We start from the raw sequence: 27,967 nt of genomic DNA, 5'->3' as shown, positions 1-27,967 counted from the left end.
AACTCTTTTTGACTCTTATAATCTACCAGATAAAATTATTTATATCTAGCAATATTATTATAACTTCAAATGATAGAAGAATCAGGGAGAGCAGATTCTCATAGTTCACCATTTAAAAACAAGAGTAGTATTAATCATAATTTCTATGGATGAAATGAAGAGATTAAATTTGCTACCTGTAAAAGTTTACAAATGAAATAATTTGAAAGGAAATAAATAATAAAAAAAAAAGATTTAAAAGGGAAGTCATTGCCTGTGAAAATATCTCCTGTTGTCAAGTTCTCTGTAAATGTGAGTGGAGGCAGACTTCTGGAGATCAAGCACTCAGGAAACGTATGAAATATGTTTGGATGAGAATGACAATGATTTAGAAAGCACTTCCAAAAGGAATCCATATGGAATTCATGATACTGCTGATTCGACTATCATACAATGAGTTTTTTCACAATTTAATAAATTAGTAAGTTTTATACTCTGGTCCATGGGAAACACTTTGAAAATTCATAATGAAGAAGTTCAAACAGAGAGACAGAAAAGTAAAAGAGAGAAATAATTATTCACTTTTCTGTTTTAATTAGTGTCCCCTGTAAGTGGAATTAGATCCAAGTTAGAAGAGACAAATAAAATCAACTCTGGAGCTAATTTTGAATCACTGAGGAAATTAAATATCTTTTAAAGTTTTAATTCTTTATCTGAAAATCAAAAAATATAGTTTCACATTCTAATTTACTGTATTTACATACTGCTATTTCATTTCTTTACTTTTTCTTTAAATTAATCATGCCTGTTTCTCCTGGATTTACATAAACATAAACACACACGTATGTGCATGACATTTATATGTATAATAAAATATCATAAATGTATATGAGTATACATATATATGTGTGTGTGTGTATATACACACACACACAATTTTACCCCTAATTGAAGAAATGGATTCCTGAGGACCTTGAACCATATTTTTTCCAAATCTTCAAATAGAAGTATTGTTCTATATATTTCAAATGTAAAAGTCATAGGATTAAGAAGATAAGAAAAAACCCTATTTCTCCTTTTTTTTTAATATTCATGACCTAGAAATATAAAAATTTCATATGAATAACAATATTCAGGTTATAATAGATATTCTTTTCCTGTTTCCTCTCTACCATCAAAAATTTAGAAAGAAAAAAAATAACACTGGGTAACACCAATTTGGTACTCATCAGAATGTAATATTCAGCTGGGTATGATGGCATCTCCCTGTACTTCTAGTGATTCAGGAAGCTGAGACAACAGAATCACAAGTTGGAGGCCAGCCTCAGCAATTTAGTGACTCCCTGTCTCAAAATAAAAAATAAAAATTGTTGAAGATGTAGCTTAGTTGTATACTGTCCCTGAGTTCAACCCCAGTACTGCAAAAAAAAAAAAAAAAAAAAAAAAAAAAAAAAAGAAAAAGTAATATTCTGTATTGATATTTTCTTATTTTCTTACTCTTAACAAAGCACGTATTTTAAATTTAATTTTTTTGGCGGGTACTGGGGGTTGAACTCAAGGGCACTTGACCACTGAGCCAGATCCCCAGCCCTATTTTGTATTTTATTTAGAGACAGGGTCTCACTGAGTTGCTTAGGGCCTTGCTTTTGTTGAGGCTGGTTTTGAACTCACAATCTTCTTGCCTCAGCCTCTCAAGCTGTTGCGTTAAATGTGTGCACCAACTCGTCTAGCTTAAATTTAAATGTTTTAAATTTATACTTATTTAGAAGGTATTAAGTGATGCTTCAATTTATGCATATGTTTGGTGAAGATCAATTCACAATAATTTACCTTATCTATCATCTTAAATTTTTATAATTTTTCATGGTGAGTATGTTTAGAATTTTCTCTTCCATTTCAAGATATACAGTGGTATGCTTTGGAATCCAGAGGTTATTCCTATCTATCTCTCACTGGCCGCCCTCTCCCACTCATCCTTCTTGCTCCTCTCCCCAATCTCACTGTTCTACCTTCAACTTCTATGTAATCAACTTTTTTAGATTCCATGAGTGAAATTATGCAGTGTTCATCTTTCTGTGCCTACAATTTCCCTTGACTTATTTACCTGAATTTATGGTGAATTCTGATTTTTGAGCCTTTTGTCCCAAAATAGTTTCTAACTGTGCCTTTAATGAATTTCCGCAAATCAAAAGGACACAAAATATTCTAGAAACAATTATGTACCCTTCACTGATAGAGAGGACAATGTCTAGGTTACATCTATTAGTTGTCCTTCTCTTTACAGCTTTTGTTAACTTTAAGTTTAGAAAACCACACCTTACCAGTCCTCTCTGGATTATAGTCCTAAATTATGGGATGGAGACAGTATTCTTCTGCTGACAACACCATTCCTCATTGTCATCACTAAACTCTACATTTACTCAGTAATTACTCCTTTGACTAAAATAATGTAAATTAGCCTGCATATTATTTTATCTATTTCTTATCAAAAGCTTGTATAATAAAATAATACATTGTAGCCAACGATGTTTGGCTTCAATATTTGTCCATAATTTTATAATATGAAAATAAAGAAGTTATATCACACTCAAGCTATTCCTTGGAAAATGAAATATTTTCCATCTGCATCTGAATAACATATAGATGTTATAGTTTCCCACATCTTTTAGAGGTTCACCTTAAATGCCTTACTGTATTGTGCTTACTCTCCAGTGTCTTAAGTTTTGATTAATGTAAAGAAAAATTGAAGAAAAGACCAAATATGTAATAAGAAAGAAGTCATCTGCTTTCTTACAGTTCTTAGACACGTCCTCAGGAGACACACATGAAACTTGCTAGATTTAACAGAAGGCTGGCCCTGAAGCACAGACACATGCTTTTGTGCCACATTTAATTCTATACAACATTTATTTTAATGGGACTTACTAGGGAGTAACCACACAGTTATGCCCATGGCCATCAAAGTCACTACAGCATTTCTGCAGGAACCATAGAGTCAATTCATTGTCCTGGCCAATGGCCAATTTGCAAGTTAGATAAAAATCTTTTACCTCATTATTTAAAACAAGCAGTTCTGTTCTGAGTTGGTTAAATTTAAAGGAATGTGTCTGATTACCTATTAATATTGCTGATTTAGAACCGTTTTCCTGTTTATTGCTGATTTAGAACTATTTTTTCCATTTGCATCTAAGGAAAATTGTATGATAAAACAATGATCCTTAAGGCAGCTATTAGGTAAAAATTTGCTATAAATATTAGTATTGGAGGGTCTAGGGTTTTGGCTCAGTGGTGGAGTGCTTGTGAGGCACTGGGTTCTATTCTCAGCACCACATATAAATAAGTATAATAAAGGTCATCCACAACTAATAAAAATATTTTTTAAAAACTTGGCATTGGAAATTTAGGCTGCTTGTATGGGTAGAGATTCAATATAAGACTAGAAGTGTGGAGAAATAAATATTGAACTAGGGTGGGAATCCCTGAACAGTGACATCCTCCATCAAAAGTGAGACTGTGTCCTATAGAACAATTATTGATGATTTAATGATAGCATGTTTGAAATGAAAGAGAAAGAGGACTAAAGTCACATATTGCCATGCTTTAGGGCAAGATCTTCTTTGACTATATCATCTAGCTTGTATATGTGTGGGGAAATAATCTACTAATGTCATGAAGTTATCAAAGTAAAGAGTAAAGGAAAAGAATCTCTAAATTACATCCTTTTCCCACTAATTGATTTATGTTTGATGAATTCCATAAAACTCAATCTTGAAAGATGGCAAATCTTTGGAGGCTGATTCAGAGCTGGGAAAACTCTGGACGTTGATTGTCACAGTATAGTCCACAAAATGTTAGTATGGTTGCGTATCAGAACATTTGTCAGGAATGTTCACTGATTTTAGTTCAATTAGTGATTCACATGATCACTATGTCTAGACCACTCTTTTTCCCCAGTTCATTTTCTCAAATCAACATCTTAAGATATATATTCCTTTATCCTAAGCTGTTATGCATAGAAAGCATTTAGTGTAATCAAGAATTTGCACTTCGTTATAGTGAGTAAATTCATTTTTTCAAGTAATATTATTGAATCTACACTCTACATCGATTATTTGTAAAAAATGCATTGGTAGCTCTAGATTCAAGGAGGATGAAATCTGGTAAGGTTAATCAAATTATTTTCTCACTAGAATATCTTGCACAAAAACAAAGAGAAATGTATAGATTGATGGTCAAAAACCTAAGGAACAGGCAAGACAGAATGGGGCTCAGAAAGCAGATCCAGAAGATCTGAAGAAAAATTTTAGTTTTCTTGACTCTCCTATTCTTCACTTCACTCTACTCTATACTTTGAAGATGGGCATGGAGGCCAGTTAAGATGGCAATGTCTATTGACACTCATGTTGATAACTCAGGTTTATATTTGGAAACAATACAGAAGAGGAAAATGTCATGTCAAGGTTAATTGATTATACTTTAGTGGTTTCATTCCATGAACCAAAAAATCTCAAATTGTAGAGATGAAGTTCAAGATTAGGTATTCCTGTAATGATTTCTCACCATCCTCAATTTACTGGTTATGTCCCCTCCAGAAGCCAATAAACAAGTTAGATTGTTCAGCCAGTCTGCTTCCTGACAGTCTATGCATAAGTTCCTTTCTCCCAGGACCTGTCCTTACTCATAACTCCAGTGGGTGAAGGGATTGTCTGACTTCCAGCCTAATAACAGCATCTCTCCCAAAGATCCTCCAGGAATTTGCCCAACTACCCCAACAAGTTCTTCTAAAGAGCATGTCATAATTAAATTAAGCCAAATTAAATTAATATCAAAGTTTACAACAGCGATTTATGTATTACCCTGACTGACTTATAAATACTTTGAGAAGTTTTGTACTTGATCACCACAGTTTTCCACTTTTAGTCTATGCTAGAATTTCTATGGAACCTTTACAAATATTGATAATGTATACCCCTTGAACTTCCTGAAGTCCTGGAATAAACTAGGGTATATATTTGTTTAAATATTTCTATGGGAAGATTTTATGTTAAAGTCTGAGAATCACTAGGCTTGTGCATACAAATCTGATGACTTGTTTATCCTGATTGATGTAATGCTGCCAATTGATTATCAAACCCTTGATTGGCAAAGAATTTGCTTATTATAACATTCTGATATTTGAAAACTGTATTTAAGACTCCATGTTGTAATGTAAAGTAGCATTACTTGAAATGTTTACCTTACACAAAAATGTCAAAGGAAATAATTTAGTCAGATTTTTTTTATGAATCATCTCAGATATTTAGGAAATAGACTTCATGGTTAATAATAATGATGATGATGATAATTACCACTGCAAGTTGAAACCAAGAAACAATCTTATTTTGGTCCCACCATGTTAATTGGTGTTAATTTTGTGGACCCAAAGATGAATAGGTATAACAGAAGTGCATATTTCCCTTGACTGTTGACAACCAATAGAGAAGAGTTAAACTATTCCACAAGAATCTAATCTATCTTATTTTTAAATCCTATTTAAGCCAAATCCTGTTCCACACAAAATTAGAATAGCATAAATGATTTAGAAGAACTTGAATCAGAACTATTGGTATCAAAATTTTAATGGCCCTAATGAATACATTTGTGTAGTGAATTCCATTCCTATGATAGAGAATACCATTGATTTACCTTCTGTTGACCAATGATCTTAATCAGGGAATAAACAAGAGTCTATAATTATTTGAAATTTTAATTATTTTTTATTCTGCCTTAAGTGCATGCTTTCCAAATAAGGAGCCACCAAAATCCATGCCAAGAAGTTAGTAAATCTACATAAGATCAATTTGTAGTATTTTTAATCTCAAAGAGCTACATGTTACAATTTGTACAATTTGTACAAGTACCACAGTACTTGCAAAAATTCTCATCATCATAATTATGAGCATAGAGAAGACCTGGCTCAGCACCAGCTCTTGTGTTGGAAGTAGTCAGAATTGCTTTCTCTGAGCTTTTCCATGTGGCATAAATGCTCTGAACTATAATAAATATGTATTTCTTTGAATAAGAATGCACTATTACTCATATTTTTATTAATTATTCATACAGGTGAATCAACAAAAATACGCCACTGTATGATATGTGTTGGAACTACATTGGTTGGACAATAATTGCATGGATATAATCACTTTGAAGTTTTAAATTTATTTAAATTTATTTTAAGAGATATGTGGAAACAAACATTGTAGATATTTATGGGGTACCATGTAATAACTGTTTTTGTGATATAAAACAAGTGAGTGATTATTTGTTCTAATTAGTTACATATAATAGTAGAATGTATTTTGACATATTATACATATATGGAATATACCTTCTCATTCTTCTGGTTGTACATGTTGGTCATGTAATCATATATTCACATAGCACAGTAATGTCCAATTCATTCTATTATCTTTCCTGTTCCTATTTCCCCTCCCTTCCCCTAATTCTCCTTTGCCGAAATCCAAAGTATTTCTATTCTTAATACATGGAAATAAAATCAACCTTTTTGTGGGGAGGGGCACATTCCCAGCCCTTTTTGTGTTCTATTTTAAGACAGGATCTCACTAAGTTCGCTTAGGCCTCCCTAAGTTACTGAGGCTAGACTCAAACTTAGGATCCTCCTTCCTCATCCTCCCCAGTGGCTTGGATTACATATATTTGCCACTGCACCAGGCAAAATTAGCTCTATCATCAAGTAAAGTGCAACATAACCAAAGAGAGAAATATCAGAAACTAGGGGCAACACATGTGCTCCCAAATTCATTACATTATGTCTGCCTGCTCCTTAGGCTAATTTTGCTGCTAATGCATAAGATTTTACAGCCTAGACCTCTATTCTACAGTTTTTAAAATATGTTGACTGCTCCTGTAGTATAATAATGAAAATAATTACAGTATTGCCGACCTACGTGAAAAATACAGGAGAAAAAATACCAAAAAAAAAAAAAAAAAAAAAAAAAAAAAAAATCCCTAAACACCTACTCCAATCATTTTAGCATAAGTACCAAGAAATTTCTGACATGTACAGCACTCACATTTTTCCATAATCTTGCTTTGGTAGCATGAAAATACTAATCAACAATTATGGAGTAAAATGAATTTAGAGCTTAATTAAGAGCTCTAAATTTTTTTAAAAATAATGCCTAGGTGAAAATACTTATGATATCACTTGTACATGACGTACACTGTTTTCCTCTAAGTGAATCATAAACATCTAAGATAAAGAAAAAGGGGAAATGTATACTGTCATTTATACAACTTGATCAAAATATAGAAATCAAAGTATTTGAAAAATGAACGTAAAATAATTTTATTTTGAGCTGCTCCCTCTTTAGGAATTGTTAAAAAATAATTTTTTGAATTGTCTGTAAAAGAAACTGATTAGTTGTTTTCCATTTTTGGTTTTGTCTCAGAAAACCCTAAAAAACAAAAAAAGTTCTAATAAATGAAGGCACATTGCTCTCTGACTCCCAAGTTCCTGTTCTCAACTAACTTCATCTGTCCATACAACCTGAATACAATTTTCTGAGGTTCGACTCAAGAAAGTCAGTACAACCAATCACCTGGATAATATAAGTTAAATAAAATATCTTGAAACTGTATGAATTTGCATTTCTTTTTTTCTTGGTGTTATGCTAGGGATCAAACACAGGGCTTCATGCATGCTAGGCAATCTCTTTACCACTGAGCTATATTCCCAGCCTCAAACTTTATAAAGTTATGAAAACCTAGAATTAAATGCATCTTTAGAAGTAATTTAATCTAGTTCTTAGATTTATTAATTCATTCAATGCATATTTATTGAGCCCATTATGAATAACATTTTTGGGAAAAAAACCCAACTTTGTTAAGCTTGTATTGAACCTAATCTAGGCATTGAAATGCTTTGAGAATCATCTTCACTGACTTGTGTCTTTCTGTCTTTGTTTGTTTCTTTCTTCTTTCTTTACTTTACTTTTTTCTATTATTTTCAATTGTTTTGAAAATTGAGTTAATAACATAAATAACTAAAGCAAAGTCAAATAGACCACAACATCCTTAGTAGTGCACTTATGTTATCTTAAAAGTACATAAATGAATATTTAACAAGATGATGTCAAAAGATTCATAGTTTGATATTAAAATTTTTGTTTCTCTTGAGTCATTGGGGTAAAACAAATACAACTAAAATCACAACAGAAATTTCTCTAAAAAACATACCAAGGTCTCTTTATATCCATGAAGGGTCTCAAGATGAGTTTTTAAAGAAAACTCTATCCTTACTATAAAAATCACAATTTTGGATGATATTGTGAAATACAGTGTCTAAATTTTGGAATCAGGTGTTAGCTGGGAAGATACAAAGAGTTTATAATTGAAAATTTTATTTCTGTTCTATTAATATACACTTTTCATTTTACATATAAGGAGATAACTAAGTCTAGCAAGCACTAGTTTTGTTACTAAATAGACAAAAAATTACTTGATAATTATACTTTAATCATTGCTTTCTAAAGACTACCATAATTGAAATTAGGATATTCTTGCTTATATTTATATAATTTCATTTGCATGTCATTTACTTTGTCTCAGTTATGTTATTTGTTCAATGGGGATTAAAATGCTTATCTATATATATGTACTATGTTGATTTAAGGATTAATAGCACATCAATATACACACATAGAGATGACTGGATAAACAATATACCACAAAAATACTTAATCTTATATATTATTTATTCCAACCGCCACAGTTTTCTTCACATATTGCACTATTTTTATCATATGTTAACATTTTATTGTTTTTTCTTTTCAAAAATATAAATATTTTCACTTCCCACATTTATAAAGAATAAGAAAGTTTTATTAATATATAGTTTTATCCTTTTTGTCTCAATTAGAAAAAACACTACTTCCACTTTCATAAATATTGTTAAGTTCCATTTGATTATTTCATTGAATCTGTGATTAAAGAAAGGTGAACATACAGTGATCTCACATGTGAAATGAGGGAACTACATTCTTACAAAGGTATAATCAAAAAACCATTTTGTCAAAAATTTGTATACACTTTTCATCAAGCTTTTTTTTATGGTAAAAATACACATGAAACCCCTAAAACATATGCATTTCTATTTACTCTATAGAAAAATATCGAATGAAAAAAGGTGCATGTTGTAATTGTTTAGATGTGAGGTATTCCCCAAAAACTCCCATGTGAGACAATGCAGGAAGGTTCAGAGGACAAAAGATTGGGTTACCCTAATGGTATGATTCTACATCATGCACAACCACAGACACAAAAAGTTGTACCCCATTTGAGTACAATGAATCAAAATGCAGTCTGTAAAAATAATAAAAATAAAAATAAGAGTCTTAACCCAGTCATTGAATTAATCCCTGATGGGATTCATTGAAGTGGTAGGGTGTGACTGGAGGAGGTAGGAACTGGAGCGTCGCTATGGAGTATATATTTTGTATCTGGAGAGTGGAGTCTCTCTGCTTTCTGATCACTGTGATGTGAGCTGCTTCCCTCCACCACCCTCTCCCACCATGATGTTCAGCCTCACCTCGAGCCCTGAGGAATGGAACCAGCCTTCTATGAACTAAGACCTCTGAAACCATGAATCCTCAAATTTTCCTCCTCTAGAATTGTTCTGGTTGGGTCTTCTAATCACAGTAGTGAAATAGCTGACCGAGAGACGTGTCCAACAGCAACTGATAAGAAGTAGAATATCACTGGTACCTTAGAGTCTCTTGCATACATTTTCCTACACTCTCCTGAATTTCTTTTGTTTGTTACTTGCTATGGTTGACAGGTATCTTGCAATATATGTCTCCCTGAATAGTACATAGACAAGATTTGCCTTTATTGACCTTATATAGATAAAATCACACATTCGCTATATCAAACAGATCAAATCTCTGAGATGAAATATTGAATCCATTCAATTAATAACTTTGATTCAATGAGTATAATATATGGATTATTCTGCCAAGAAGTTGAGAAATTAAAATATTTTATAATGTTTCTTTTGTTTATTTTTACTTTTGCTACTTAGGCTACTTGCTCTTTTCATCCGTTTTACTTTACTAAGTGTCAGACTTTTCACATTTGGGTCAAAATTAAAGACACCTATAAGCAAAGCTGAAGGATTGGATATGTAGACAATACTACATGGGACAGTAATATACTAATAAGGATATCATAATTGACATATGCTTTTATTGTTTAACCTACAGATGAGAAGGGGCATGCAGAACTACACACTAAAGTTATTCAAGCATATGGCATTTACAAAATGCAAACATACATTAGTTGAGATCATCAGCTCTTAAATTCTATCAGAAAGAAATGTTCATATGCTAATCAACAACATCAGTTGCTTAAATTGCAAACCTCATTTACAAGTCTGGAAGGAAAAGGACTTGATTTTGTTTTCTGCTATCATAGTGGAAATGTGTGAAAATAGACTCTCTAAAGTACATTCAACACCTGCACAATAATTCTTCAAATGGAGATCTACAACAGTTTACTTGAAGTGAAAATGGCAAACACACACACACACACACACACACGAGCACACATACACACACACACACACACACACACACAACTATTACCTAAATGCACCGATTTTATTGTTTAAAATTAATATGGAAATAAAAGGTCAAAAGGGAAATATTTGATCTAAAAATAGAAATATAATTTATGCTCCTTTACTTAGGATATAAAGTCATAAAATTAAAACAATAAAGATAACAAATTTCAGAAAGGAGAAAAGGTTTCTGCTTTTAATGGTAGGATATATCAGTTATCTCGTTATTACAAAAGAAATGTTTAAGAACAGGTTTGCTTCTGTTAAAAAGGTTTTAAATACCCTCAAAAGTATTTTCTCAAAGTAGAAACACATAAAACAAGTTCCCAAATTTCACAACATTGATAAATTTATCTCCTAAATCTATCATCATGAGTAATATGTTATCCACATAAAGATCTTTTCATAGCTTTCTTTTAACTGGTTTATCCTACTTAAGCAATTTATATTTTTTCTTTTAAATTACTGCATGCCCAGTTTTCTTTTCCTCTAATATTCTTCTTACATTTTTCTTTTGTTTTCTCTTTCAAAATTCATCCATCTAAACTCCCATTTACTCTCTTTCTCTTGTGTAGATAGCATTACTATCCTGGACATTCTTGGATGGGACAACTAGAATCAAGTTGTCAGTAAATAAACTGCAAGTCATGGCTACATCATAAAAAATAAATAAAATAAAAGCCCGTCCTTTACAACCATGTGGAAGAACCTGGAGTACATTATGATACATGAAATAAGCCAGGCACAAAAACACAGGGACTACATGATCTCATTTACAGGCAGAATATAGAAAAGTCCATCTCACAGAAGCCAAAGGGAGCATGATGACTGCCATAGGCTGGGGAATGTGGGAGAAGAGAGGGATGGGGAAAGGAGAATTAGCAGGTGCTAAGTGACACACAGTAGTAAGAAGTTCGTGCGTGCACAGTAAGGTGACTGTAGATATATAGCGTACTTTAAACTTTAAGAAGTAGAAGAAAGGGTTTAGAATGTTTTCATTATAAATAAATGATATTTTGAGGGGGGATAGGTACCCTTATCCTCTTTAAACATACAAGGTATGCATATATGGAAATATCACATGGTACCCTATTAATATATGTGAATTTTGTTTTTATGTGTCTTTTAATATAAATTTAAGAAAATAAATAAATTAAAATCATGATTCAAAAATTAATAAAAATGCTTGCAAGTGAAAGTAGTTTGGTTAAATGCCCCTTAGGAATGAAAATTTAGTCATAAAATATACATGATTACTTTTAAATAATGAAACAAAAAATTAAGGAAAAGGAAATGTCAAAAGTTACAAATACAAAAATGCCTTAACCAAAAAAGAGATTTTCTTCTGTTATATCACAATTTAGTAAGCCAGTATCTCCCTTATCATATCCAAATATAAACTACACTGAATTGTGTACCTAAAAATCTTCCAAGTTACATTGTTGTATGGTGTGTTTGTGTGAATAACCACAAATCCTACCATCATGCATAAATTAATATGTCAATAAAATTTTTTAAATCTTCAAAATACAATATACAAATGCACTAGTTCTAAAAAGGTACTTTCAGGGACCCTAGATATACAGTTTCCCTGGAAGAAATTACTTGCCCTAAAGGTTTATTTAAATAAACCACTCAGTGCACACCCCAACCACAAGCTGAACTTCTTTAATTGGGATATCAATCCTGTGAGAATTTCTAGCACTTCATTTTGGTATTCCAAAATAGCAGTTTTCTATAAACTACCAATTCCCTTACTAAAAATGCCAAAGTTCCCAGTTTCTTTAGGGAGCTGAATATTTTAAAACTTGACCTTTATTAAAGTTTTGAAAAAAAGTTCTAATCAATCTGTTCTTCATTAAATGGCTTACCCCCTACCTTAGAATAAGACAAGCTTTCTTGCAGTGATTAAAGCTAACCCTCAGAGAAGTTGTTAATAACCAGACTAAGAAAAACACTCTTTATTTTTTAAATTTATTCTTTAATAACAATTTGACAGTTGTAGGTCAACCAGTAGCTTCATTTTCTATCAGTATCATCAGTCCTCCAAGCAATATGTAATTTTTTAAAAGAAGATTTAAAACATGGTAGTACCAATCACACACAATTGTTAGTCAGTGTTTTCCCACCCATTGATACTATTAGCTTAACAGATAACACTACAGATAAGAGCCACAATCAACTTCAGCAGGTTCCCAGAGGCAAGTTCTTGCTTTTACTGATTAGCCTCATTCATTTATGTCTTCTTAATTGTTCATGTGCTAAAGCTCATTAAATGAAAAATAATATTGCTTTCCTGCGGGTAGGGCACTTGAGATTTGAAAAATAGACACTTCATCTTCTGCCTCAAAGGCACAAGTGAGTTAATCTGATGGTGTCTAGAAAAGCTCAATTGATTTGTGCAGATAGTCATGTCCCAAGAAATCTTTAAAAAACTGTTAAATCAAGTCGGAAAAGAAATTACCCTCAGTTTTTCCTTTCAGGTTAATTTTCAGGAAAATTATACTATTATACTATTTAATTATGCTTATACATGTCATGGAATTTTCATTTTTCAAAAAGCAGTTATTACTATTTCATCATAAATAAGAGAAAGGGCAACAAATCTTAAATTTTCCTGGAAATTAAACATTGATAGGTTAAGAAAAATTATGTGTCCCCAGTTATAATTTATTTATCAAGTTGTTCCAATAGCAGAGAAATTAATGCTCATTCATTTAAAATACCTTGGTCCTAAATTTAGGAATTCAAGGGTAGTATGTTTTCTCTTATGTGAAAGAAAGGGAAAAAGGAAAAGAAAGATGGGAGGGATCCTATGAAAATTAAGGGAGATGAGTAAAGTAGAGGAAATGGACCAAGAGAAGTCAGGAGAGGAGGGAAAGGGAAAATACTGGGGAATGATATTAACCAAATTGTTCTGTTGTATTCTGTGAATGTACAAATATGTAACGACAATCCCATTATGTACGACTATAATATACCAATAAAAATCATGAAAAAAGAAAAACTTGAGTAGCTATGATGTTCCAGGCTGTAGGTTAGGTACTAAGTGTACAGTAATACCTGGCTTCAAGAGGCTTATGATCTTGTGGTGTAGAAAAATAATCCATCAGCTCTTGGAGACAAGAGAGTCAGAATCCAATCCCTTGGTGGCAACTGAAAAAATGAAGTGCAAAATAAGCAGTCAAACTTCTTCTAGGGTGGACTGCTGCTTCATTTTGTCAGTGGGACCTGCTCCCCAGTACTCTGTCTTGTTCTTTACAGCCCTGAGGAGCTAGTGAACCATAGCCAGGCCAGTTCCCAGAAACGGCTGTTTAGAAAACCGACTTCAGGTAGCAACTGGTAAGGTGGGGTGCTGGATTTATATTCCATCTTTTTCCATGGAGAATCTGGAAACTGAGTTTATCAAGTTTATCACTGAAACTAACTATGGGTGAAGAAGCAATAGAAGATTCTGTATTTTTGGGAATTTATTTTTTAATGTACACTAGCTTGTCTGCTGGAGCTGGTCAGAGTGGTGATAATTTTAATTCCTGACAGGTAAAAACTGTTCTCCAAAAATAACTCTCATGAATGGAGAGATAGAGGAAGACAAACTAAGGACTCTAAAAGCAACTACCAAAAATTCTTCATAGAAACCATAAATTATATTTGCTTTAGAGATACAGGAGAATAATTACAACTCTCTTGGACAGGCCTCACATACTGCCTAGAAATGCTTTTCTAGTCCCTGTCTTTCTTACTATCAAGGAGGCAGAATAAAATTAAAGAAAATAAAGGTTTTCCACCTATATACTGCCTTAGACATGGAAGCAATAGTTTAGAATCAAGTTTATAGTGAGAAGCTAAGTATGCTCTAATTCCAGAAAATGAAGATTGTCCTCAATATAATCATCAACCAAAACTCGTAATATGTGTAGAATATGAGTGGGTAGGGTTAGCAGAAATCAAGGTAGTAGCAAATCAGGTTAGACTTGTTCAGAAGGATATGAAAGAGAACACGGATTGGTAAAAGGATGTTCAAAATTCAAGTCAAAGTCACCTTTAGATAATTAGACAGAAAGGACAGCAGAATTACAACGTGTACATGAATTCCAAGATCACATTCTTCCCCATTAATGTGTTCAATTTTCATGTATCAGTTAAAATAAATTTAATTAAAAAATAATTCCTAAGGGAAGGATGAGAGAGGAACTAGTTTATGCATGAATAGCCTTAAAAATCTCTGTCTTGTGTTTCAGAGTCTGATGAGTCTAAACCTTTTAATGAATAATTTCTGAGTGTTTTCAACCTAAGGCCAAATGATTGGCAGTTGCAAATACCTTTAAAAAAAAGAGTGAATTTAAAAAAGAAAAAAAATTATACCAATCTGAGGTCATAAGAAAGAATTATTAACATCAGTAATAGAGTCTTTTAGCTGTTGAGTTCTTTGATATTCACTTTTATTCATGAAAGTAACTGTGAAGTGAAGATAAAGTTGGGCATGGTGGCATGTGCCTGTAATACCAGCAGCTCCCTAGGCTGAGGCAGGAGGATTGCAAGTTCAAAGCCAGCCTCAGCAGTTTAGCTAGGCTCTAAGCAATTTAGTGAGGCCCTGTCTCAAAATAAAAATAAAAGAAGGACTGAGAATATGGCTCAACCTGGGTTAAGCATGCCTGGGTTTAATCCCTGGTACCAAAAAAGATAAGATAAATTCCCTAAAATGGTGAAACAAAGAGTAATTTTAAATGTTTGCATTTAATTAACACCTTTTACATAGGGCAAATCATGCAATATGACACAACATAATTGAATCAGTCACAAGAATTTGAAATTAAATTTATGGGTATTATAAATGGTATGTATTAATAGTTAAGAAAGAACTCTCTAAAAATTTGTTTAAATTTAGTAATTTTGGAGAGTCCTAGTGTAAATTTTCTGATACTGTCTGTAACTTCCATACCCAATATAAAATAGTCTATAATACTATTAAATATTCAAAAAAATTGGGATAATGGTATAAGTGGTATGGGAAGAAGACAGTGGAAACTATACACAAAATTCAATTTCTTGCCCTCAGGGATCTCTCAGATCCTAGCATATATTTATGTTCTGCATATTATGCCAATTTGTCTACAAACCAAATTATTCTAGTTTTAGGTTAAGAGGAGAAAATAGCCTCTGGTCCTTAGCATTAAATTGCCTTAGCATAAAAGCTACTGATTCAGTAATGAAGTATAATGATCTACAGGACAAGAGAGACTTTCAAATTTATATTAACTTACTGTATTTATTAGGATGAATATTAGATCACCTCAGTCAATCAACAGTAACTTTAAAAAGTTCTTATTGTCTAGAACAAAGAATCCTTACAATCCTGACAGGAATAGCAGTGACTGAACTTGTTGCTTCAAAGTTTACTATGAAGTAAGACATTACTACTCATGCTACCACCTCTGCCCTCTGCAGTTCTCCTTGGAAAGGCTTTGCCTATATAATTGTGGCATTTGTGAGAAGACTTGTACAAATAATGAATATCTTAAAACAAAATTTTAAACATGAAATACATTTCTTGGATAACCTCTACAAAGTGATAACACTAAAATGAGGATCAGGCATACTTCTGGCCTCTGGAGGGGCTCTCTATGTAAAAGTTCCATACAAAATTAAAAAAGAAAATTATTAAAGTAAAAGAAATGATGTCATCTAGTTGGGGGAAAGGAAGGCAGGCATTTAAGTCCTCAGAAAAATCCAACTTTCATGTGTAATTAATTTAAGAATGTCCTATTTAGTGTAGTCCAATTCAAATACAACCCTTTGTTTTCTGAAATTATTCACCAGAAGGAAGAAAGGAAAGAAGGATGGAAGGAAGTGGGGTGGAAGGGAGGGAAATGGGGAGGGAGATAAAGACTTAAATTCTTAGGTAGAGATTTTAAAAGTCAATAATGTTTGGGAAATAAAAATGTATTCTGAAGTAATTTAGTCATACCCAAACTTTTAGACTCTGTACTTAAATCTACAAAACTTATATGAGCAAAATATTATTTAGAACCGAGATGAATGATAATCATGTATTACAAACCCGTGGATAATGTTACCCTGAAAGGTACAATAAACAGCTATTTTCTGTGTGAAACAAAACTTCTACTGCAACAATTATTAAAACTCTCACCACTGAACTTTAAGTACATTAAACATTAAAAGCATAAATGAACGCTTCTGTTTTTGTTCATTTAAAAAAATGAAAATTGTTGGTAATGTCTGACCCAAAGACAGATATTCTTTATAAGAGTCAAACATCATAAAGTAAATTCAAATGTTACATATTATACATAAATTACTCAGAAGTTACAAGTAGGCTCATAAACTTGCACACAAGCAGAGAGATATTTCTTAGCAAAAATTGTATGTTGAAGACATTCCACATGAATGTCCTGGAAAAAGGCATTTGTGGCATACTGTTCCATTACCTATGCTTCATAAAGAATGCAGCTATCTAATTTAATTTAGCTGTGAACAGATTTCTTAGCAGCATAATTTGTATTTTGAGAACATCTCTTAAGAATCATAGCTTGCAATGTATGGCAGTTCAATGAAGAATAATCTGTAAACAAAATCTCCATCTATCAACAAAGGCCATTAAGGACCATAAAATAACCCATCCTTGACTGATTAATGCTGCTTCTAAAAGGAATTTCAGGCCATTAACATCCAGAAAATATACTGCGGTTGTGGTTGCATTTATTATATAAATCACATAGTTATGTGTGTTGGTATAGAGCAATGTTTTCTTAACCATCTCTCCACCCATATTAATTTAACATTTTTATAAAAAAAGGCATTCTGAAGAACACTGCATAACAACAGAAAGTAAATAACTCTATTTGCTCCCCAGAGGAAATGTGTGTGAAGGCAAGACTATTTATAATATATTAGATAGCTAAATATTGGTTTAACGCTTCTTATGTGTAGCTCTATTACTTGCATATATTCATGCCACTGAAATAAATTCTCTAAATGTTGTAAAAATAAAACTTTATTTGCATTTGTGTATTATAATAGTTCCATGAATGATAGTGAGACAGTTTCATGGGTAAAATATGCACTGGAAAATGTTAGTAGCTATGGTTTTTTATCCTGTTCTACCAGTTATGTTGTCATTGACTCATCCTCCTAGGGGTATGAATATCACCTAGTCATATCACAACCTTATAGAGTGAAGAGGCTTTGTCCACTATGGCACATCCTAATTATTTTTTAATTGTTTTTAGAAATGCTGTATATCAGCTCTTGTGCCCCCAAACCTACTGGCTTTTATTTGCTTAATGGCCTTAATTCTAGCACATGCCTTTAATATACTTCACATTTCAAAAATATTTTCATAATTTGAGTGTTTGATCCAAACACTGTTTAAACATTTAAACAAGATTATCTCATTCTATGTGAGCCCAACCACATAGGTATATGTTAGGCATTTTACAGTAGAAAATCTTAGATTCAGGAGGTTAACTATATCTTCTAGGACCTCATCACCTGTAATTGTACACTCGTTCTATTTACATTTTTTCATTGTCTTTATCCAAAAGCATTTACATGCTTTTCACTACTTCTGTGTGGTAAACATTCTAGCCTATCCTAATTATCAATCTCTGCATTCTTTTGTCCTTTGAGTATAATTCTGTTTTGTTGTACTACTTCTTTGATATAATGTAGGAATAATGAAAATAATTATGGGAAGAAGAATGAGAGCCTTGGAATTCAGAGAGAAGACTTTCTGAATATCGGAAGAGAATGGGTTAGGGAATCAGCTTTTGTGTATGAAGTCAAATCATGGTGAACAAATAAAATAGGTACATCTTGAGCACATCTCACATGGCTGAGGGAAAGGGTTCCTGTTGGAGGGATAGGTTGGCTGCAAAATAAAAGTTAAAAAATACATATATCAGAAATAAAGACAAAAAAGCAAAAATACTTTTGAAGCAGGAGCATGACCAATTGAGCTGTCCAGAGGGTTAGGCTCTAACAAAGGAAGGAGCCCCAGCTTGCTTTATTTATAGCAGTACAGATCAAAGGGGACCAGTAGGAGCTTCTTAGAGGAAAAAAAGGATGGGGAATGGAGGTAAGCAAGCCATTTGGCTATAGCAGGTCACTCCCACATCCAAAGTTTATATCTGAACTTGAGCAGTGAGCTAATGCAGGACAACCAATGACTCAGGCATTCTAGAACAGCCATTATCCAACTGTGAGTTCCTGAGGCCAGATATTCTTGGTTAATAGTTCAAACTACACTTGGTTCTCATATAAGTCATGGATGGCTTTCTGCAGGTACATATCAGGACAATGGATCCACTGGTAGCATCAGAGAAATGTAAAAACATCCTTTTATTGATTTTGTTTGTTTAATTATTGAGTCTGTTGGTGTTACTGCTATTTGCTTTTTTTTTTTTTTTTTTTTTTTTTTTTTGATAGCAACATTTCTCTAGGATGGAACAACATGGGTCTATGAATTCTATAGATTTTTGAAAATACCAAAAGTAAAACTGAAATGGGACATGAAGTATTAGATTATGCAGCATAAAAACCTATTTGAATACATCCTATGAGTTACAAGAAAGCAATTATATTAAAAAACAAAATAGATTAAAATTAGCAAAGGAATTAGTAAGCAATACTTGGCAACACACACAAGTGTACACACACACACCTATATATACACTAGAACTATGTACAAAATTGTAGCTACATACTAATATGGTAGAAAAATCTTGAAATATCTTAAATGTGACAATAGCAATCCTGCAGTAGAGAAGCTGAGAGGTCAGAAAAGTTCTCATGTTCTCATGTTGAATCATTTAGGTGTATCGTGACTTCCTGCCAGTACCATATATATAATATTTTGCTTTTTCTAAGAAGTTGTAAAATACATAATATATGTAAAATCAGTTGGAAATGTTGAAAGCTTTATTGATTTTTAGGGATTATTTTTAAGGCAATATTGTTCTTTAAAGGAATGTTAATGGTTTAAAACTTATGGCTTTTTTTAATATATATGTTTTTAGTTGATAATGGACCTTTCTTTTATTTATTTATACGCAGTGCTGAGAATCGAACCCAGTGCCTTGCACATGCCAAGCAAGCGCTCTGCCACTGAGCCACAACCCGAGACCGACTTTTTGAAAGTTAAGTATCTTTTTGGAATTTTGAAGTAACTTGAATTTGAATAATTTTAATCATCAAAATAACCACAGATCTATGGTTTTACATTAAAATTTACTTGCACTCCTGACCTAAATAATAAAGACTTAAACAAAATAATTTGCAGATGAAGTGTTCTGTCACTGCATATAGAGGTCTTGTCAGGGACTATTGTCATTCTTGAACCTTCTCCTTGAACTTTCCTAACCCTTCCATGCTTGCCCACAAAAATCCCCACCTGGAGGCAAAATCCCACTGCAGGATGCTGTGTAATGGACCAGGTTTGGGATCAAAGAGTCCACTTTTCCATTCTGAGTTCTGCTTGTTACTACCTCTTCCTTGAACCTTTATTTTCTCATCAGAAAGGACAAAGTGTCTATTAAAGAGCTATAGTGAAAATAAAATGAGATAATGTACAGGATTTTCTTAGTTTAGTGCCCAACATACAATAAATATTTAGTAAATGATGATTATTTTTGTTGTTTTTCATCCAGGCTTGCATTTTAACGTGTTTACTTTTTATAGAGTGCTGGGTATGTATTTATTCATTCACACAAAGTGTTCTAAATGTTCATTATCCCTGCTAAAGATTAAAAGCACAGTGGAAAGTAGCATATTACCTACAAGAATGAACAAATTAAGTGATGAATTACATAATGTGAATTGACTTAGAATAAACATACACTACAAAAGTAGGTAAGTGGTAAGAATTGAGTATATACAGTAGAAGATGGGAAGGGTGATTTCTATCAGAAACCATATGCCTGGCATCTGTTGGGACATGAGACAAATCTGTACTAGATATGAAGTGTCATAGAGAAGTATGCTCAACAGATTCCACTCTGAGTTTCTTTAACACCCTCATCCCCCACCAAGATAGGCAGGGCTTATGAGGCAAGGAAAGGAAAGAGGAGAACCTTCTGAAGACAATCTAATGGACAACAAAATAATAAAATATTTGGAATTGTAAAGTTTATAATGTTGGTAAAAGTCTGAAAAGCAATCATATTAATCAGTGAAACACACATATGTGAATTTATTCTAAGCCAAGTACTCCACAGTTAGCTTGGTGCTAAGGATATAGATATGAATAAGACAGCATCTATATCTGCATAAAGACCATAGACTTTCATTTTAATCATAGAGAAAAAAATCAAATAAACCAAGGATTGCAAAATTAGGTACCTACAAATAACAAAGTATGTGAATCATTTTAGGTATTTAAAATAAAACACATAAAATATTATCCCTTTTGTAAAAAATGCTCCCTCATTTATATTGAAGTATACAATTTTGTGATCTCTGATTTTTTATAGAAACATGACTATGGAGAAAGTTTCTCAAAAATAAAAACTATTCCCAATGAGAAATGATCATGGACACGTGGTCATGCTTTTGGTGTCAGTGAGATTATTGAGAATGGTAGAGACGTGATAAAGTAAAATTATGATACTCTGTCTAAAGATGGTGCAGTCTACTTAGAAATCCTTAACATATATAAGTCTAGGCTCAGAATTATGAATTCATTTCATGTTTTTAAGATACGCGTCTAGCTGGGCATGGTGGTTAGGGAGGCTGAGGCAGGAGGACTGCAAGTTCAAAGCCAGCCTCAGCAACTTAGCAAGGCCCTAAACAAATTAGCAAGACCCCATTCAAAATATATATAAAAAAAAATTAAATTAAAAAAAAAAAAAGGGTTGGGGATATTGCTTAGTGGTTAAGCACCTCTGGATTCAATCCCTGGTTAAAAAAAATAATAAAAGTAAAAAAATTGTAAATCTAGATGCAAAGGCTATAAATGGTAGTTTCAATTCAAATATAGCAAAAATACACAAAAAAATTAAAAACTCAATAGTGTGTCTGTGGGTAGAATCAGCCTTCAGTTTTCCGGGGTTTGATCCTACATTAAAGGAACTACAACAAAAGAAAGGCATGAAGGACAGCACTGTGGAAACTACAGAAATTCTGAAAGTATAGAAAGAACATAGAAACAAACTCTCCTTAAATTGTCCATGAAACTTAGATGAGAAATAAAGAAAACATTCCTAGATAAACTTATGTGAAATCATAGTATTGTTCTCTTGAAGACCTTGAATTTTGTTGTGTTTGGGATTCTTGGAATGAAGACTTTGCAAGTGTGTTTTCATTTTTCATCACATTTTGTGGACTAATAGTACTGTAGTCACCTGGTGTGCTTGATAAAATTCATGTTCCCAGACATGATTCCAGTTATAAAATATCAAATATTTTTGGTTGGGTGAAGTAATCTGAATTTTTAAATAAGTGCCTCTAATTAATTTTAAAACAAAGTAAATGTTGAGAAATATACCAGTGAACTCACAGCAATCCAGGACCCTTTTAAAATGAGAAACCCTGAGTCCCACTTAAGAGTTATGGGAACTTCCAGGGATAGAACTCATGAGATCTGTATTTACAGCAAGTTTATGGAAGTGATATTAATATGTGTTCAGATGCATTAATACTATGTTTTATTGCTTTATACTCTTTAGTCTTCTAATTTTTCTTTGATTCCCATTTTTACTGCTAAAACTTGGCAATTTAAAAATTTGAAAATTAATGGCTTTCAAGCCCTGTAGAGCTAGTCTTTAAACTTGTTTAAATCCAGCAAGAAGAAAGTATTTTATAAGCAATATGTCATTATAGTAATTCATATTTATAACAAATTTCATTGCCTCTTTAAAATCATTGCCTCTTTAAAACATGAATATTTGATAAAAATCATGAATGATCTAAGACTATAGCTGAGATTACTTCCAGTGAGATGGTCACTTAGCAAATTATGGATAAAATTTCAGATCTTTAAGATGATATATTTAGCAAGTTTTAATTACCTAACCTCTCTGGGACTCTGTCTTTGAATGATAGTAAAATCATACTTTAGAAGTAATCTTACTAAGAAATAATTGGCATAAGATAAACAGAATATATACATTCATCTTATGTATGGAATATGACTACATCGTATGATCTTCCATACAGTAAGATTTTGTAATTTGGTTACTTGGATTTAAACTAAGTAAGAAAATGAATTATTAGAAACCTGAAGCATTCAGGAATAATACAATGTACAACATTATTTGTCATGACTAAATAGCATAAAGTAGAATGCACAGAAGAATAAGAATAGAGAAGAGGTGGAAGATGCTGAGGAGTAGAAAGGTCACAGATCATTCACGTAAACTTCTGAAATGAGTTTTCAGCAGAAATAAAACTCTCAGTTTTCAGGAAGTATCAGAAAACTGAGGAGTAGTTCTATATTTTGTATGTATGTTTCAGTTTAACATGACCTGAAGTCCTGTGTTTTTAAGAATGCTATGAGGACAAATAGTATATATTCTGATATCTCTAATTTTTTACAGGCAAATTATGCATATTAGCTAAGCTCATGAATAATTGAGGTTGAAATGTATCTATCGAAACCACAGGAAAGGCTTTTGTTTGGAGGAATGAACATACACATCCTTCTTTCTTAAAGTGACATTGGAGCCACAGCAAAGTCCCCATCAAATTCAACTCCTTCCTAATTTGATACCTTTCCTATACACAGGCATTTGTGACTGATGAGTTATGTGCTGGAACATGCATTGTAAGGTAGAACTGTGGAAATGTTTTGAGTAAACTAATTTTTAGTGATGAATAATTATGAAGCAATGTTTCATCATAGCTTTGATGATAAGAAAATGCAAGTAGCTTGGTTAACATAATGTCTGGTACAGAGAAGAACTCAACAAGCGAGAGTTACTAGTATTATGATTACTATTTCATTAGTCATCTCTAAGTAAATAGATACACTCTAACAAACTATACTGAACGTGCTGTGCGTACACACACAATATGGATTGACCTGGGTACTTGGATTTCTACCATTAGAATAAATGATTATGCTGAAATATCATTATGAAATAAATGTCAATTAAATTTTCGAAACACAGTTTTGCCAAAATAATTTCTCTATAAAGCAACTGCATGGCCTTCCCGCCGCCACCAGCCCTCGCTCGCTCGTCCTCCCTGCCGGCCAAGGTCGGTTGGTTCTCTCTAGTTAATCCGCGGTCACCTCCGGTGCTACCCGCCCTCGTCTCCCACTTTCCAACTCACACGGACAGTTGTTCTTGACTAGCGAGGCCAGACTCGGAGTCGTTGTCTGAGTTTTCTTCTGGGAAGTTCAAGGTACTTTGGACAAATTCTGTCACACAGGCCGTGCACTTTGCAGCACATGTGTAAGCTATGGCTGCTATCAGGAAGAAACTGGTGAGTATCGGTGATGGAGCATGTGGCAAGACATGCTTGCTCATAGTTTTCAGCAAGGACCAGTTCCCAGTGTTTGAGAACGAATGTGGCAGATATCGAAGTGGATGGAAAGCAGGTCGAGTTGGCTTTGTGGGACACAGCTGGGCAGTAAAAGTACGATTGCCTGAGGCCCCTCTCCTACCCAGACACTGATGTTATACTGACGTGTTTCTCCCTCACAGTCCTGATAGTTTAGAAAACATCACCAAAAACTAGACTCCAGAAGTCAAAGCATTTCTGTCCCAATACACCCATCATCCTGGTTGGGAATAACAAGGATCTTCGGAATAATGAGCACACGAGATGGGAGTTAGCCAAGATGAAGTAGGAGACAGTAAAACATGAAGAAGGCAGAGTTCTGGTAAATGGAATTGGTGCCTTTGGGTACATGGAGTGCTCAGCAAAGATCAAAGATGGAGTGAGAGAGGTTTTTGAAATGGCCACAAGAGCTGCTCTGCAAACCAGACGTTGGAAGAAAAAATCTGGGTGCCTTATCTTTTGAAAACTTGTTTCAGGCACAGCCCTCATGCAGTTAATTTTGAAGTGCTGTTTATTAATCTTAGTGTATAATTACTGGTCTTTTTCATTTACCTAAGATTACAAATCAGAAGTGGTTTTGCTACCAGTATTGAGAGGTCAATCATGATTATTAATGATGTCCAATCCATGTGACTTGCCAGGGTCCTTCTTAACCTGCTTTAACAGCCCTCTTTTCACTCCACGTAATACAGAGGCACTAATTCAAGGAATTTCTTGACTTCTTGCTGCTTTCTAGAATGAGAAATGGTAACTTTCGTGAATTGGGCTGTAACTACTTTTTAACTAATATGTTCTGCCTATCATCTGCAAGTTGAAGGAACTCTGGTGAGTCATCACTTTGGAGCTTTACTCCTCAGCAGATTTCATTGACATAGCTCTGGGGTGGACATATAGTTTTTTTGAAAATGTACTCAGTCAGAAAGGCCCAAGTCCATGCAGCTGTGGCACAGTTACAGTTTTGTGGTTTCATGTTAGTTACCTTATACTTATTGTGTAATTAATGCCACTGAATGTGTGTTACCAAAAATAAATATATCTATCCCTGACTAGGTGTAGTATTTTTTTATATAATTGGATATTTAATACTGATATTTGTCATCTCACAGAAAAGTGTATTGGTTTTTTAAAGAAGAAAGTGTATTTGGAAATAAAATCAGATGGAATATTAAAAAAATTATACATGAAGACACACAGAGATGGCTATACATAGAAACATAAGCAGCACAGCATACTCTTCTGTATGAAAATAAAGACAAATCCAATCATTAAAGAATGCTCCAGAATGGTATCATGGTATGTTTTCATTAAATTATGTCAATATTAAAAGGAAAATTTTCATATGAATTATTTTTTTATTTTTGGTGTATGCTCAATTATTATTACTATTTTTATTATGCAATGCTCCCTTTTACTTAGGAAAAAAAAGCCAAGAACTTATCTTTAGTATTAAGAGCCTAGAAATATTTCATATTTTATCCTACATGCTTAATCCAACATAAAAAAAAAAAAGAAAAACAGTTGTGGTAGCAACAATTAAAAACCAGGCCTTCAACTGTGTGTGCTGGGCCACACCTGTAATTCCAGCTGCTCAAGAGGCTAGGGCAGGAGGATAGCAAGTTCTAGGCTAGCCTGGGCAACTTTGCAAGACCCTGCCTCCAAAAACATAAAAAATGCCCGTGTGTGTATTTCAGTGGTAGAACCCTTGTTTGGCATGTGTGATGCACTGGGTTTAATTCCCAGAACTGGGGACAAAAACATGTGCTACCCCACTTCCCAGAGAAACCAGCGATGATACTAAGATGGGCTCTAACCTCTCAGAATGAATGCCTTTAGAGATTAAAAATGGTACAACATCACCTTTTTCACATAGCAGACTATGAAAACACTTATTAACAAGGTTGATTTTTTAAAGTAATTTAAATGAAGGAGGATTGATAATTCATTGATTGTGTTTGAAAGAAGAAATGATGAGTAAACCAGTAATGGGTTTATACTGGCATCAAGATAATCTTGAAAGCTGAGGGAATAATTTAATACAATTATTACATGTATTAAAACTGATGGGAAACATTTGTTTTTCCTTTCCTATGTACTCTTGTAACAACTTGCTCATCTTTTACTAAATTCTGAATAGGGAGAGGACAAGAGGGATTCCAGGTGTGATAGGCAAGAGCCCAAAGATACCTTAAGTAAACTTATAATCTAAGTAAATGAGATGTGCTTGCTTTGCAAAATGACGTTAACAGAAATACCTAGCTGCCACCGTTACCACTATAATCCATGTTTAACTGGATTATCTTCATTAATATTATAGATGATCACACCTAAGTTCTCATACCTGAAAATTCTGAAAACACCAGAGTGTAGACCAAGTTTACAATATTCTTCTGTCTTTTATTTGTACTCTTCTAAAGTTTTCAATCTTTTTCCTTCTAAAATTTTGACTGTTCTTAAAAGAGTAGGTTAGAAGGTATTTGCTAGGACAGGAATTAGCAAACTATAGCCCACAGGATAAATCCCATTCATGGTTTGATTTGTAGAACTGACAGGTTAAGAATAGATTTTATATTTTAAGTAGTTGGAAAAACACCAAAGGATAAAATATTTTGTGATAGGTGAAAATTATGTACAATTTAAATTACAATGTCCATCATCTTACTCTTTTATATATTGTTGATAGTTTTCATGCTACAGTGGCAGAATTAAGTATTTACAACAGAGACCATCTGGTCCACAAAGTTTTAAATATTTACTTTTGGTCTTTATAAAAGCTGTTGTTGACAGGATCCTGAGTTAAGGCATTATTTTGAATATAAATAAATTTTCATATACTGTGGTCCTCTGATATAGTTAAAGAATAATGTAAGTTATGTAGGGAAAGTTTGCTGAAATGTTTTTCATTTGCTTTACAGTCACACATCACAGAGGAAAAATCTGATACAATGGATGTATCATATGAAATAGCAATAGAGAAATAAAAGGATTCTCATGTAACTCCTTATAAATAAAACTGAGTCTGAATTAAGCTTTTCATGCAAAGAAATTAAATGGGTTGGTTTCTGAAATCCAATTCTTTCTACTCCTCACTGAAGGACAAGTATGTTGAATGCACCAGTGCATGTTCACAAAAAATCATGCATCAGCATATATAAGTCTCTGAATGTCATCATTACCTGCTTTTTTTTTTTTGTGAAAGCTAAGAACCACATTTTATAACATGCCAATGAGGAACTGAGGCAAAAAAATGTCCTTAGTTGTATGTAATTACAATAATTATAATATGATAGTTTTATTGTAAAATTCTATTATCTATATCTTTTCTACATATTCTGAAAGATTATCTGGATTTTGCAATAGAAATCTGTTTGCAAGGGAAATATGAACACCTCATCCATCTAATGCCTTCATGTACTGAGAGTGTGTGCATAAAACACTCGACTGTGCTCTCCTAAAATATGAAAAAATCTAATTCTGCTTTAATTGAGAATGTAAAAGTTAAAATAGTCACTATCCTAATATTCAACGGAGATAAATTCTTTCTTTGTAGGACACCAGAAGAGTAGGCTTAAAAATGTGTGTTTCCTAAGATTTATAATGTAGATAGAGAAAATTATTTTTCATTTAATATTGTACACTTACAGTGCATTTTAAGTAAGCCTTGTGGACATAAATCTGATTCACTCATAAAAGCTAAATTTGGTTGTAATTATTTGATTAACAAAAGCAACATGCTTCTAAAATGTATTAATGCTAGGACTTTTTATTTCAAGTAAATGAACATCTATTGATTAGTGACCTTCCAAACCTTGTGCTAGTAGCAATAATTACTATTATTAATAAAATAAATCC

At 33.0% G+C, this 27,967-nt stretch overlaps 1 protein-coding gene and 1 pseudogene across 2 annotated transcripts in view; one reads left to right on the top strand and one right to left on the bottom strand.

Annotated features, from left to right (window-relative positions):
• PCDH15 (protocadherin related 15) overlaps nucleotides 1-27,967 on the bottom strand; it is a gene marked incomplete at its 3' end in the record, with an annotated part of 922,351 nt that overhangs the window by 705,591 nt on the left and 188,793 nt on the right. The gene's annotated exons all lie outside the window — the stretch shown is intronic.
• On the top strand, nucleotides 23,913-24,771 carry LOC306659302 (ras-like GTP-binding protein rhoA; annotated as a pseudogene). The gene is made up of 2 exons: nucleotides 23,913-24,155; nucleotides 24,276-24,771. The product of its transcript is annotated as a ras-like GTP-binding protein rhoA (transcript).

The sequence above is a fragment of the Sciurus vulgaris genome, assembly GCF_902686455.1.
Source record: "Sciurus vulgaris genome assembly, chromosome: 4".
Taxonomy (NCBI): domain Eukaryota; kingdom Metazoa; phylum Chordata; class Mammalia; order Rodentia; family Sciuridae; genus Sciurus; species Sciurus vulgaris.
Note: the sequence above shows the minus strand (reverse complement) of the source record. Positions and strands in the feature narration are given on the sequence as shown.